We start from the raw sequence: 15,549 nt of genomic DNA, 5'->3' as shown, positions 1-15,549 counted from the left end.
TTTCAGTTAAGAACAGAGGTTATCAGGAGATATAAACAGGGTAGAGATTGGGTAATGGAAGCTGAGGGGATACAGATTGTGCAACAGAACTGATCATAAAATTCAGAAATAGCACAATACTACCTATTTTTTCACAATAATGTAAGTATACTGAATGAAGCTTTATGTGAGAATGTATAGGAAGGAGGGTTGGGGGCAGATATGAAACCTAAAGTAAAGATACACAATAATGACTGAGGTGGTTTAATCTAGGAGTGCATAGAGTGTATAATGATAGTAACTAAATGTAGAAATTAAAAATGCTTTGTGCATGAGGAAGAAAAAGCAATGTTAATATTGCAGGGTGTTGAAAATAGATGGTTGTTTATATTTTAAAACTTCACCTCTGTGTCAGACTGAAGTAAAAAAATTTTCTTTGGAACAAAATTTATATTTTGATTAGTGCATTTCCTAATTTAACTTATATGGGCAGTTTAATTGAGCACCCTAAGTACATGGAACCTTGAATAGGGTATGAGATTTTGTAGGTTTGTCCAGGTTAGTGTGATGCCCAGATAAATCCCAGAGTGATCTGAACAGTGAATAAAAAAGTATTTGTGAAGTCCCCTTGGGGAAATGGGGAGAAAGGGGGAAAATTCAACTCATGAGAATAAAATGTCAGTGGCTGAGAGATTTCATACAGAATTGAGAGGTTATCCTGGAGGTTATTCTTATGCCTTATATAAATATTCCCTTTTTAGCTTAAGGTGTATTAGAGAGGCTAGAGTAAAGTGCCTGAAATTGTAGAGCTGTGTTCTGGCAGCTATGTTTCTTTAAGATGGTTGTATAATGAAATAGTTTTTACAAAGTATATAACCATAGCTTTTACAATGTGATTGTGAAAACCATGTGTCTGATACTCCTTTAATCCAGGTTATTGACAGAGATAAAAAAATGGATAAAAAAGTAAATGAGTATTAGGGGGGATAAAGGGTAAGATAAATTGGGTAGATTAAAATACTAGCAGTCAACAAGAGGGAGGGGTAGGGGGTATGGGGTATATGAGCTTTTTCTTTTTTCCTATTATTTCTTTTTTCTGGAGTGATGCAAATGCTCTAGAAATGATCATGGTTGTGGTAGTTAGACTCAGTTGTCAACTTGACCAGGTGAAGGTGCCTAGATCTATTGCTGTGGACATGAGCCAAAGATATGTGAACCTCATTTGTTGCTGATTACATCTGCAGTCAGCTAGAAGACATACCTGCTGTAATAAATGATGTTTGACTTAATTGGCTGGTGCTTAAATGAAAGAGTACAATGTAGCACAGCCAAAGCAGCTCAGCATACCTCATCTCAGCACTCACAACTCAGCCCAGGCCTTTGGAGATGCAGAAAGGAATCACACTGGGGAAAGTTGTTGGAACCCAGAGGCCTGGAGAGAAGGCCAGCAGAGATCACCCTGTGCCTTCCCACATAAGTAAGAACCTCAATTGAAAGTTAGCTGTTTTTCCTCTGAAGGACTAACGAAATAAATTCACTTTTATTGAAAGCCAGTCCATCTCTGGTGAGTTGCATTCCAGCAGCTAGCAAACTAGAAAAGTGATGATGAATACACAACTATGTAATGATATTGTGAGCCACTGATTGTACTCCTTCTTATAGGCTGTACATATGTGAAGATCTGTCAATAAAAATATCAAAACAAATGTTCATTTCTTTTCAAATCAAAATGAAAATTTGCACCTCTGAAATCAAAATTAAAAAGCAAAATGTATACCATTATACATTAATTTCTAAAGAGAGAATATATTCAGGGAATGTTTCAGAGAAGTGATACAGAAAGGGACAACACATACTGATATGAAGAGAAAAATAGGGTAGTTGGGAGAAAGGAGTACAGATCAGAAGAGAGCTACTTTTTACTGTATGCATTTTTTATATCATTAAAAATTTTTAAACAATTTTCACACCACATCATTAAAAGTTTTAAATATCAGATATAAGGCTGACTTAGCTTTCATGAGACGTCTTCCTGTAGGAACCTAGGGAGGAACAGATTACTCTCAGGACCAGAAGTATTCTGGGGATCATCCATTCTATTTGCTTAGTATTTCCCTTCTGGCTCAGAGTTAGGTGCTGGTATGTATCCTAGAGATCTGTGGACTGAAGATCACTAAATCTAGTTCCCTTATTTCAGAAATGAAGAAAATAAGATGCCACTTCAGCAAAATTGAAGAGTCAATTACACAGATGGAGCTAGAATGCAAATTTCTCACTCTTTGTCAATCCTCTCTCTATCCAGATAGATCATCCTGATGTTGTAGAAGAAGGTGGAAACTATTGGGAATGCACATGGGGCACATGAGCATAGGAAACATTAGGGAAATGAACATGGCCCAGAGATGTTTTGAGATGCTTACGAAGCAGACTACACCTGGGGTTAATATTGAGGTCTCCTGGGCCACAGCCCTACACACCACCTGTATGCTCTCTTTGATCCACTTCTCATTGAAACTCTTGGACAGGACCATGACGCCATGCTGTACCTGGTAGTGAAGAGCAATGATGGCTAGGGTGCATTTGTGCTTTTTTGCCCCATCACAAAGAACCAGATCATCCAAGAGAAAAGGAAAGTTCTGGTCCACCCTGGAAGGAAGGCAGCAAAGTTGAATATCTGCCACACAGTATTCAATTTACTAGGAGGCTCCTACCAAGCAAGGTGATCTATCCTAGATCAGTGTTTCTCAAAATGTGGTCTCTAGGTCAGCAGCACTATACCACTTGGGAACTTCTTAGAAATGCAAATTCTAGAACTTCATTCCAGATCTATGAAATCAGAGCCTCGCATATGGGTTCCAACAATCAGCATTTATCAAACCCGCAGATCATTTGTTAGTATGCTTGAGATTGTGAGGAACAGTTCCAGACTTTAAAATTTTTCTTTCCTACTCCCCCATTGCTTTGTTTCTTCTCTTAGTAGAGCTCTCAAAGAAGGACAGGAAACTGTTTGGGAAGAAAGAAAGGGAATACTTGGGTAATTTTTATTTTAACATTTCTAACATATTGTTGAAAATCTTCCAGGCTCAAAATGAGAACTATTCACTGTCATCATTAATAAATGTGTAATATTTCAATAGAAGATTGAAAAATGTATTCAGATAGTAATTTAATTCTATCTGCATAGACCTGGGAGTTGCTTAATATGGCTCTGAATTTAGAAATAAAATAACTGAAGTATACAGGAGACGTTACTTAAATTTTCAAAATTATAGTTTGAGATTACTCCTTTAGCCTTGTATTTTGGATGGATTTAGATTTTAATGAAACAGTGTATTAGTAACTAAACGATAACCAGACATACACAATGTACAAGAAGTAGGCTGCGTTATGGGATATAAACGAGGAGTATTTCTGTGTTATATACCTACCATTTAAACAGACAGTTGAGAGTTATATCCAGGAAGTATAGTGTGGTAAGATAAAAATGTATGATTTCTAATGGGGCTTTATGTAAGTACCCTATTGTTTTCATTACCAAATTTTATATCGTTGGTATCCTGGAGCACTGTAAGCTATAAATCAATATCTTTTAACTTGCAGAACTCCAACAGTTTTCCCTAATTGAGATAACGGTGATATTCTACCTGTGGAATGACAACAGAAATTGTGTTAGATTATAGGGAAAATCTTAAAATGTAAGAGAAAGGTGAAAATTGAAAGAAGGTGAATAAAACCCTGCAGAGTTATACAAGATAGAAAATATTAATGAGAACTAATGTGTTGAACTTAGGTAAATATTCCATCTCTACCCACTGGAAAGGCCAAAACCATAGTGTTCAAGGAAGTACCTCATCAGAAAATCTTCATTCTAAATACTTTTGCCTTCTACAAAAAAATGGCTGATTCTTGATATTACATGGGAAAGAATCATTTGAGCTTTGGATATCAAGTTGTGGCAGAAAGGAAGAAATCGCATATGAGGGTGTGTGCAAAAGACAAGCAGTTTGTGAGCACCCTATGTGCCACATTTGGGTGGGTACAATCATCAGATGGAATATTGATTACTATATTTTTTATTATATTGTATGAATAGAAATCCATGAGTATATAGAATAAGAGAATGTAAGAGGTAGAGTATTTAAAAAGTCATCAACATTGAATCTGATTATTATAATACTCCTCAGTATATTCATAATTAAAGGAAAATAAATAAGTACGCATCTCATCTCATACTTACAATTGTAGCTTCTCCTCAGCAAATGAAAGAACTTTGCACTTGTAGAAGACAGTCAGCTAAGAAGTGTACAAGGAGTGATTAAAGTAGACAATTATTAGCTCAAACCCCAGTGAGATAATTTCAGGCAAGAGTCTTAGAATGATATCAACCCTTAGGTTAAATGTCACAGGAGACCCTGAATTTTCCCTGTTACCAAATTACCACCCATCATAATTCTTTGCAACTGTAAAGGGTAAAACATATAGTATAGAGTAGATCTGGCTCCCAGTAGATTAACAAGACATGAAATTTAGCCTCAATAGCTAAGAACTGATAATGATGGCAAAAGTGGGGCAAAATGGTGGCACAGTGAGTTGTGGAACATAGTTTATCCTCCAGAGAAGCTAGTAAATAGCCAAGAACCATATGGAGCAACTGCTGGGGGGACAACAGTGACTGGACACACATCTACACCAGTCTGGAATGGGAGGAACAGCTGAAATACCACTCAGAACTCTAAGTCTCCCAACCTGTGGAGGCCAGCATCCCTCCGCCAGTGGGGGAAAGCAAATAGACCTTACTAGTAGCAAGGAGTTGGCTAAACCAAGCCCCAATTGAGGTATTACTTCATAAATTCTGACTGCTGAAAATAGGTCCTGAGCACACATAACCCAGAGGTAAACAATAAAGGAACTAGCAGTTTTGACCCTGGGAAAGAGGAGGCAGGACTGATACAAAAAACAAATGAGGGGTTTTGCATTGGAGAGCACATAATACTATAAAAGGGCTGGTCCCCAAGAAAAGGGGCACATAGAGCCTGGAAATGCATAGAGCTATGAACCAAATCCAGCTCTTGTTTGGCAAACCCAAGGAGCTGGGTCCAGTTCTGAAAAGGTTTTTTTTTTTCAACTTCTTAAAAGCTCATGAGACAGAACTGTGATGCACTCAGGCTCCAGCACTGCCCCAGGCAAGGCATAATTAAGGCAAGTCTCAGAGACAAAGTAAGTAGTCAGGTGGACTATTCTCAAAAGGGTGTATCTTCCCCAAGAAAAGGGGACAGGGCCCAGCTCAAGTGAAGGTCTTCATTCAGGGAATTCAGGCCCTAGAGACTAGAAAACTAGCAATCAAAGCCCACCCACTACCTCAGCTTTGGTCTCAACCACACTTCTGGTAGGGAAAAGCTGCTGAAATTAAGGCCACCACAATAATTTATGCAGATAGGAAGCTGAAGGCTGACAAGTGCCACATGCTGGGCAGGATAGGAAGAGCAGAGTCTAGAGGATAGACTGATATAGGAAAGTTTGACAACCTGGAAAGGAAATTTGATACTGATTACTCTCTACTCCTGAGACATGGGCCTTTCTGATCTGTGAAAATCTGACTGGATTGCTTATATCGAGGAGACCCTGCTTTAAAAAAAATGCTCCCTATAGGCAATGTAAGAAACACAAAAACAAGAACTAAAAAACTGTATCAGTTAAATGGAACTTTTGCTAAAGGTCTAGAATAAGTTAAACTGGATAACAAAGAACAGATAGAGAACAAAGACATCCAAGAAGGAAACAGTATGTAAAAGAGTGAAAAAACCTCCAGAGTAAACTAATTAAGGAAATCAAATGCCTAGAGCACCAACAAAAAATAACCGGTCATACCAGGAAAATCAGAGATATGGCCCAAGGGAATAAACCAGCACTTTAAATGAGATACAGGAGTTGATACAACTAATTCTAGATGTTCAAACAGACATGCAAAATCTCATCAAAAATCAAATCAGACTAGGGATGCAACCAGATGTGGGTACACCAATGTGGTGACTGCAGAAGCTGCCAGTCGAGCTGGACCTGAAGCTTCTTCACAAAATGATTTATGGCATTTGTGGCTGTGCTTATCCACTCTACCAGGATAATGACAGTGTTTGGGGTTCAACAGAATGAATTCATGTTCTGGAAGATATTACCAAGTTTTTCAAGGCTATATTTGGTAAAAAATTTATTTAATAAATAGATATCTCAGCACTTGAATTAGTTGAATTCATTTCATCAAGAAACTATCATGAAATGTGTGAAAAGTAAGAAAGACGTAATGAAGTAGGCTCTTCTAGAAGTAGTTGATATTTGCTCTACACAGTAGCAGGATTTTGATTGGCAGTTAAAACTTGCACTTTTTAGTGGCAAGATTTGTACATTACAAAAGCTGCTTTAAACCATCTTCTAGACATAAAAGAAAATGGCAAATTCAAATTGTATTCTGTTGTAATGAGTAAAGAAGAGCTACAGAATCTAATAAATTCCTTGGAAGCAGCTAATAAAGTGGTCCTGCATTTGAAATAACTGGAAATGATGAATACCAGCATGATCAGATTTCACTGCTACGATGATATGTAGTGAATACTGTGTGTTCAGAAAAGGTGCGATGTATTTTGCCAAGCTGAGAAAGTAGCAGTGATGAGATGATGAAGATAAAAACTTATCAACTTCCATAAAGAACAGTAAATTACATGGTGGACAGGAAATGCATTCAAAAATGAAAGATGAACATGTTCTAGAAGCAGTTTATATTTTCATAATGACACTTTTGCCTCATTTATTAGACATTTGAAAAATCTCTGTAAAGGCACAATTTTATTGAAAGCAAAAATGTCTTTATTGAAAGCAAAAGAAAGTCTTTATTGAAAGCAAAAAAAAGTCAAAGCTGTCTTTCAAACATGGGGGGGAGGTGAAAATATTTTCAGAAAAATAGTCACTGTGGGTATTTATGACTAACATACTGTTCTGCAAGAAATACTAAAGAAATACAGGTATATAGGAAAAGGAAGATGAGAGAGGTCTGGAGAATGTAGAAATGTAGGCTATCAGTAAGGTAAAAAGAACAAAATTAAATGTGACATATAAAACCTAGAAGACATAATTGTAGAAGAAAGTACACCTTTACAGTAATAACATTAAATGTTAATGGATTAAATTCCCCCAATCAAAAGACATTACACTGGCAGAAATTTAAAACAAGGCCTATCAGGATGCTGTCTATAGAAGACTCACTCTAAAACCAAGGACAAGAATAGGTTGAAAGTGAAAGGTTGGGAAAATATATTTCATACAAACAACAATCAGAAAAGAGCATGGGTAGCTATACTAATCTGACAAATTAGACCTCAAACATAAAACAATTAAAAGAGATAAACAAGGACAGACTGTAATAATAAAATGAACAATTCAAGAAGAAGATATAGCAGTCATAAGTATTTATGCACCAAGCCAGAGTGCTTGGAAATACCGAGGCAAACACTGACAACACTGAAGGGAGAAGTAGATACCTCTACCATCTTAATCGGAGACTACAATTCATGCTCTCATCCATGGATAGAACATTTATTTAAACAGAGGATCAATAAGGAAAAAGAGATTTTGAATAATGCAATAAATCAACTAGACTTAACAGACATTTACAGAACATTAAACCCCACAACAGCAAGATATACATTTTTTCAAGTGCCTATGGATCATTCTCAAGGATAGACCACATGCTGGGTCACAAAGTAAGTCTCAATAAATTTTAAAAGATTGAAATTATACAAAACACTTTCTCAGATCATAATGAAATGAAGTTAGAAATCTTTGGCAGGCTGAGAGCCAGAAAATTCACAAATATCTGGAGGCTAAACAACACACTCTTAAACAAGGAGTAGGTCAAGGAAGAATTTACAAGAGATATCAGTTAACATTTCAAGGCAAATAAAAATGAAAATAGAACATAGCAAAATTTATGGGATGCAGAAAATGTGGTGTGGAGATGGAAATTTATTGTGTGAAGTCCTAGATTCAAAAAAGAAGAAGGAGAAAAAATGGATAAATTAACTGTTGAACTGGAAGAACTAGGGAAAGAAGAGCAAACTGAGCCCAAAGCAAACAAATGAAAGAAATAACAAAGAACTGAGCAGAAATAAATGAAATTGAGAATATGAAAACAATAGAAGAAATCAACAAAACCAAAAGTTGGTTCTTTGAGAAAATCAATAAAATTTATTTAATCATAGGTATGATGACAGAGAGAGAGAGAAAACACAAATATATAAAATCAAGAATGGAAGAGGGGACACAACCCCTGACCCCAAAGGAAAAAAAGGTGTAATGAGAGGATACTATGAGCAAATATATGCTAATAAACTAGACAGCAATAGAAGAAAGGGATAACTTCCTAGAAAGGTATGAACAATCAACAGTGGCTTTAGAAGAAATAGATAAACTCAACACACCAATCAAAATTAAAGAGATTGAATCAGTCATCAAAAAGCTCACATAAAAAGAGTTCAGGACCAGAGGGCTTCACATGTGGATTCCACTAAGCATTCAACATAGAATTCATATCATCCTGCTCAAACTTCTCAAAAAAATTGAAAAAGAAGGAAAGCTACCTAACTCATTCTATGAAGCCAAACTCACCCTAATACCAAATCCAGACAAAGACACTAGAAGAAAAGAAAATTGCAGGCCAAGCACTTTAATGAATATAGATACAAAAATCTTCAGCAAAATACTTGCAAATAAAATTCAGTTGTACCTTCAAGAATTATACACCATGATCAAGTGGGATTTATTCCAAGTAAAAGTCTGGTTCAACATAAGAAAATCAATTAATCTAATACACCATATAAATAAGTCAAAGTGGAAAACACATGTTCAGCTCGATTGATGTGGATCATCTCGATTGACAGAGTAGATCCTTTCTCGATGAAAACATTTCAAAGGATAGGACTAAAAGGTAACTTCCTCAATATGATTAAGTGAATATATGAAAATCCAACAGCCAACATCATCCTCAATGGAGAAAGACTGAATGCTTCCCCTCTAAGATCTGGGACAAGGTAATGATGCCCATTGTTCCCACTCCTATTTAATACTGTGCTGGAATTTCTAGCCAGAGCAATTAGACAAGAAAAAGAAATAAAATCCATCCAAATTGGAAAGTAAGAAGTAAAATTCCCATTGTTTACAGATGATGTGATACTATATTTTGAAAATCCTGAAAAATCTACAGCAAAGCTGCTAGAATTAATAAATGAGTACAGAAAAGTGGCAGGGTACAAGATCAATACCCCAAAATCAGTAGTGTTCAATACACTAGTGATGAGCAATTTGAGGAGGCAATCAAGAGAAAAAGAATTCCATTTACAATAGAAACCAAAAGAATCAAATATTTAGGCAAAAAATAAGGATACAAAAGACCAATACACAGAACACTGTAAGAAATTGCTAAAAGAAATCATGGAACACTTAATTAAATGGAAGAATATACCATCTTCATAGATTGAAATACTAAATAAAGTTAAGATGTCAATTCCACCCAAATTGATTTACAGATTCAATGTAATACCAATTAAAATCCCAACAACTTACTTTGTAGAAATAGAAAAACCAATAATCAAATTTGTTTGGAATGGCAAGGTGCCCTAAATGGTCAAAAATATATTGAGAAAGAAAAATTAACTGGGAGATTTCACACTACCTGACTTTAAAGTATATTACAAAGCTACAATGTTCAAAACAGCATGGTACTGGCATAAAGATAGATATACTGACCAATGGAATTGAATTGAGTGTTCAGAAATAGTCCCTCTCATCTATGGACAATTGATCTTTGGGAGGGCAGCCTGTTCAATAAATGGTGTTTGGAGAACTAGGTATACATATGCAAAAGAATGAAAGAGGATCCACATTTCACATTTTATGCAAAAATTAACTCAAAATGCATCAAAGACCTAAATATTAGAGCTAAGACCATAAAAGTTTAGAATAAATGTAGGGAAATATCATATAAATCTTATGATAGGAAGGGGTTTCCTAGTTCTTACACCCAAAGCACAAGCAATAAAAAACAAATAGATAAATGAGATCTCTTCAAAATTATATACTTTTGTGCATCAAGGAAATTTGTCAGGAAGGTAAAAAAGCAGCATATGCAATGGAAGGAAAAGTTTGGAAACCCCAAATCAGTTAAAGGTTTAATATCCAAGATATATAAAGAGATTCTACAAATCAACAACAAAAACAGAAACAATCCACTTTAGAAATGAACAAAAGACATGAACATTTTCAGAAGAGGAAATACAAATGGTTAAAAGCACATGAAAAGATACTCAATTTCACTGGCTGTTAGGGAAATGCAAATCAAAACCACAATGACGTATCATCTCACACTCACTAGAATGGTGATTTTCAAAAAAAGGGAAAACAGTAAGTGTTGGAGAAGCCATAAAATATCACTATTGTTGGAGAAGCCATAAAATGTCACTAACATGGCTGCCCTGGCTGATGCAAGACAACACAGAATAGCTGATCTGAAACCTGTCCTCTGCCCTAGCAACAACGGTGACCAATCCCAGAAATTTGCCTTCAAGCCTAGCAACAACAACCACCAATCCCAGCCCAATACATGTCGCTGCATGCTTCCCAGCCTATATAAGCCTGTGCACTTCCTGAATAAAGCAGATGCCTTCCATTTTCCCCTGAGGGTTGTCTCCTGAGTTGTGTGCTGTGTGCTCTCTGTCTGTGTGACTGACTCAGTATGGCCGCTTACCCCCAGCCATCAGCTAACCAGCCATCAGCTACCCCACAAGTGGCACCCAATATGGGGCCACCCCCCCCTTCGGCGGTTCTCCTTGAGAGCTGCCCCCTTCAGTGGTTCTCTGTGATAGCCACCCCCTTCGGCGGTTCTTCGTGACAGCCACCCATCTTGGTAAGTGGCCCCCTCGGTGGTTTCTCTGTGCACGCCACCCCCTCTAAATTCTCCCTATCATGGGCAATACTCCCTCCTCTGATTTCGTGCCTCAGGCTCGAGCTATCCACGCCTTATTGGCCATGAGGCAGGTTAAAATCTCTGAAAAAACCTTGCATGAGTTCTGGGAAGTCCTTATGCGGTCTAACCCCTGGCTCGAAACTGCCTCGATATGGGACCCGAATACTTGGTGCAAACTCCTTCAGTGCGTTCGTGCCGTTGAGAAACACGAGGGAAAAACCTTTCCTCTAGGTCTCGTTCCCACCCTCCAAGCAATATATGCATGCCTCACGGGAGCCCCTTCTGAGGCGCTTTTGCTTTCACCTGCCACGCCAGCTTCAACCTCCCCACCCCCCACCTCTGCGCTCGAACCTCCACCTGCTTCCAAACCCGAGCCTCCCCTTTCCGAACCCAAGCATTCCCCACCTCCATACAAGCCGTTCTCCTCCTTCACGGTAGCTTCGATATATCCTTCCTTACCCTCTACCCCTGCGGCCGCTGCCACCATGGCTGCCCCTCCCCCCATTCCTCCTAAGCCCTCTAGGCTGCCACGATCTGCTCCCTCTCCTTCGATCTCACTTCCCCCTCCTTCAGCCCCTCCCCCTCTACCTCCTCTTCCCCCTACTAACACTCCATCGCCCGATGCTGCCTCCATCGACAACCCCTGCCCCCTTCCCCCTTCCACCCTCCACACCTATGAGCCGATCGGCCCCACCCCACAGCCAGCCAGCCCTGCCTCCACCCCCTCCCCTCCTGTTGCACTCCCTCCTCCTTCCCTTACCTTGCTGCCAGCAGCCTGCTCCCCCTCCCTGTTTCCGCCCATGCTTCCGGTTCCTGCGGTCCCTCTCCCTTCCCACTGCGCATGCCCTTCCCTCCCCCACCCCTTGGCGGCATCACTGCACCCTCACCTGTTTCCCCTTAATCTTCATCCCACATCTTCCCTTCCTTTCTCCTGGTACCCGTACAATCACAAGATCATCTCTAACCTTCACAAAGCCATCCAGGAGGACGGCCTCCATAGCCCTTATGCTCAGATGCTTCTTGAGAATCTTTCCTATGAATACAACTGCCCAGTAGACTGGAAAAACCTTGCCCGCGCTATTCTCGAGCTGGGAGACTTTGTTACCTGGAACGCGTTGTATAATGATGAAGCCGACCGAACTGGTATCCGGAATCTCACCAATGGTCACATTGAAGTTCCCCCTGATGCCCTTAAGGGCACGGGACAGTGGTCTCCTCCTTCAGTGCAAGCCTCCTGCCCCCTTCTCCTCTTTGAGCAGGTCCGTAATATTGCCAGGTCTGCCTTCCAGAGGCTCAACCCGCAGGGTAAACCCATTCCATTAGCTGGACTCTTATGAGGTCTGGACAAACCCTTTTCCACCTTTTTCAGCCGCGTTAAAGATGCTGTACATCATAAGGCGTCAGCAGGCCATGCTGCTGATGCCTTTCTCAAGGAACTCCTTTGGGAAGGGGCAAATGCTCCCTGTAGACAAGCTATCACCTCCATCTGCAATCAAGAGCCAGACAGTTGGGTCCTGGCCTGTAGGGACATCTCTTCCTCCTCCCCTGCAGCGATTGCTGCTGCCCCCGCCTCCACTGCTGCAGCCGCTGCTCGAGATGGTGCCTCCATTCTTGCTGCCACCCTTATAGAACACTTTAATTCCCCCAAAGGGCCTAGAACCTGTTATCGATGCCATCAGCCTGGCCACTATGCTCTCGAGTGTACCTTTAACACTTCCCCCCAACTCTTCCTAGAAACCCCTCTGGTCCCACCCCCCCCGCACTCTGTGTGTCCCTGATGTAAACGTGGATTCCATTGGAAAAAGGACTGCAGGGCTATCTCTGATGTTCAGGGTCGCCCCTTGCTGCCGTTAAACTAATCTCGGGGCACCTCTCAGCCCCGGCCCCAAGAGAGGAGTGCTCCCCCGCAGTTCTCTGGGTTATTCCCATCATGCAAAGCAAGGCCTTTCCGACACTAACAGTTCAGGACAAAGCCATTACTGGTCAACTGGGCACAGGGGCCAACGTTTCCGTCCTTTGGCCCCAAGATCTCGACCCCTCATGGAAACTTAAGTTGGGACCCTTAGTGCAGGGTGTTGGAGGCCTCAAACCTGCCCAACAGCTCGTGAGCCCCCTAACTTGGGTGGATCCTGATGGAACCAAAGGCACGTTTAGCCCTCTGGTTCTTCCCAGTCTAACTTACCAACTCTGGGGCTGGGACATCTTCCCAAAGCTTAACGCTGTTCTTACATCCCACCCTGCGGTCCACCCCCAAGCACAGAGGCCGCTGCGCATCCACCCCAACTTTCAGTCACCAAGCCAGCGCCCATCAAATTACAGTGGCTAACAACTGCCCTTATTTGGATGGAGCAGTGGCTGCTGCCTCGAGAAAAACTTTCCAGCCTGCACTCCCTTGTCCAGGAACAGCTTTCCCTTGGACACATTGAGCCTTCCCTCAGTCCTCACAATTCGCCAGTCTTTGTAATCAAAAAGAAAACTGGCAAATGGCATTTCATTCATGACCTCCATAATATTAATGCCCAGATGGAAAAAATCGGATCCCTGCAGCCAGGACTCCCCCATCCTTCAGCCATTACACACGGCTACCATATCATTGCCGTTGACATCAAGGACTGTTTCTTTTCTATTCCTCTCCATGAAGAGGACCCCCCTTATTTTGCTTTTTCAGTCCCTATAATCAACAATGCCACTCCTCATCAGAGGTTCCAATGGAAGGTCCTTCCTCAGGGAATGAAAAATAGCCCAGCAATGTGTCAGATTTATGTCTCGGTCGCTACTAACCCGCTTCTGTCATACTGTCAGGTGGTGCATTACATGGATGATATCCTTTTGGCCCACCGAGACCCGAGTCATTTATCGGACTGTCTTACAGCTTTATTCGATAACTTCAAATAGCTACAGCTTGCCGTTGCATCTGACAAAATTCAACATTGTCCCCCCTTTACATTCCTGGGCTACACCATCACTGACGAGATCACATCCGCCTCCCCTAGGATGGACCTCCCAGACCGATGCACCCTTAATGAGCTCCAACGCATCTGTGGGGACATGAATTGGCTGTGCCCCCACCTAAATATCACACTCATGAACTTAGGCCCCTGTTTGAACTCTAGAGGGAGATTCCAACTCCTCCATCTACCGTACTCTTAGTGACCCTGCACGAATGTGCATATCCCTTATAAACGACAAAATCAAGGCTGTGAGCCTCACCCGATTCCAACCAGAGCACCCTCTCTTGGCCCTAGTTATCAATACCCCAGGGACACCTACAGGTCTCCTGTACCAGGGTAGGCCACTTTTCTGGGTGCATTTGGCATTCACTTCTCTGGGAAAGATTACTCTGTACCGGGACGCAGTCTGTATTCTTGGGAGAAAACTTCGGACTACTGCTTCCACATGTTCGGCTTACAGCCCAATACATTAGTTCTCCCCTTTACTATGGAACAAATTAATCACCTTTGCCAATCCGACCTCAACATGCAAATTCTCCTTGCCGGCTACACAGGGAAAATAGACAATCACCTGCCTAAACACAAACTCATCACATCCATGACCCTTCTTCCCTTTATCCTCAGCTCACACGCATTTTCCACCTCCAAGCCCATCCCCAATTCCCCCCTTGTTTTTACAGATGCAAACAGGACTCACAGCTCTATTGTTCTTAAGCAAGCTGGTACTCCAAATACTGTTGAGGTACACCCACACTCCAGCTCAGTACAGCAGGGGGAGATTTATGCCCTCCTCTTGGTTTTCCTTCACCACCAAAACTCCTCATTAAACATCCTCACAGACAGTGCATATGCAGCCCAAACTGTCAGGGCACTTCCACATGCGGTTCTTAAGAACAAGATGTCTCTCCAAGACGACATGCTTATAGCCATGAGAGACCTCCTGGGAAACCGTGCATTTCCCTGGTTCATCCAGCACATTCAGTCACACACTGAGCTCCCCGGACCCCTTGCTGAGGGTAACGCTGCCATGGACTCCGCGCTCACGGTCCATGTCTTGAGCTCCGACATCGACCAGGCCCGTGTACTCCATGCTAAATTTCACATGTCAGCACAATCCCTTCAACGGATTTCCCCTCACTTTCTGTGCAACAGTGCAAATACCTCACATGTACTTGTGCTCAGTGTGGGCCCCTTCTTCTGATAGGCCCACTACAACCACAGGGAGTAAATCCACGTGGCCTACGACCTAATGCCATCTGGCAAATGGACGTTACACACTTCCCTGGCTTTGGTAGGTTCAAGTATCTCCATGTCATTATGGACACATACTCCAAATTTATCCATACTTCTGCCCTCCCTGGAGAAAAAGCAAAACGTGATCTCCACCTGCCTGCAGGGATTCAATACTATGGGGGTGCCATGTGCTATAAAAACAGACAATGGGCCTTGTTACTCATCAAGGGCTTTCCGGCAGTTTTGCACTGATTGGCACATAACTCACAAAACTGGCCTTCCCTACAACCCCCAAAGACAAGCCATAGTTGAGCGCACACATCATACACTTAAACAGCAACTAAAAAAACTGAAGGAGCAATTCCCAGTAGGGTACCC

General features: G+C 41.2%; 1 protein-coding gene and 2 pseudogenes across 3 annotated transcripts in view; 1 reads left to right on the top strand and 2 right to left on the bottom strand.

Moving 5' to 3' along the window:
- The window catches only part of LOC143691274 (aldo-keto reductase family 1 member C23-like protein), a 460,654-nt gene that overhangs the window by 228,136 nt on the left and 216,969 nt on the right, over positions 1-15,549 (bottom strand). The gene's annotated exons all lie outside the window — the stretch shown is intronic.
- The window catches only part of LOC143689710 (aldo-keto reductase family 1 member C1-like), a 39,320-nt pseudogene continuing 25,714 nt past the window's right edge, over positions 1,944-15,549 (bottom strand).
- On the top strand, positions 5,977-6,525 carry LOC143689703 (COMM domain-containing protein 8 pseudogene; annotated as a pseudogene).

This window comes from Tamandua tetradactyla, chromosome 7 (assembly GCF_023851605.1).
Source record: "Tamandua tetradactyla isolate mTamTet1 chromosome 7, mTamTet1.pri, whole genome shotgun sequence".
Classification (NCBI taxonomy): Eukaryota; Metazoa; Chordata; class Mammalia; order Pilosa; family Myrmecophagidae; genus Tamandua; species Tamandua tetradactyla.
Note: the sequence above shows the minus strand (reverse complement) of the source record. Positions and strands in the feature narration are given on the sequence as shown.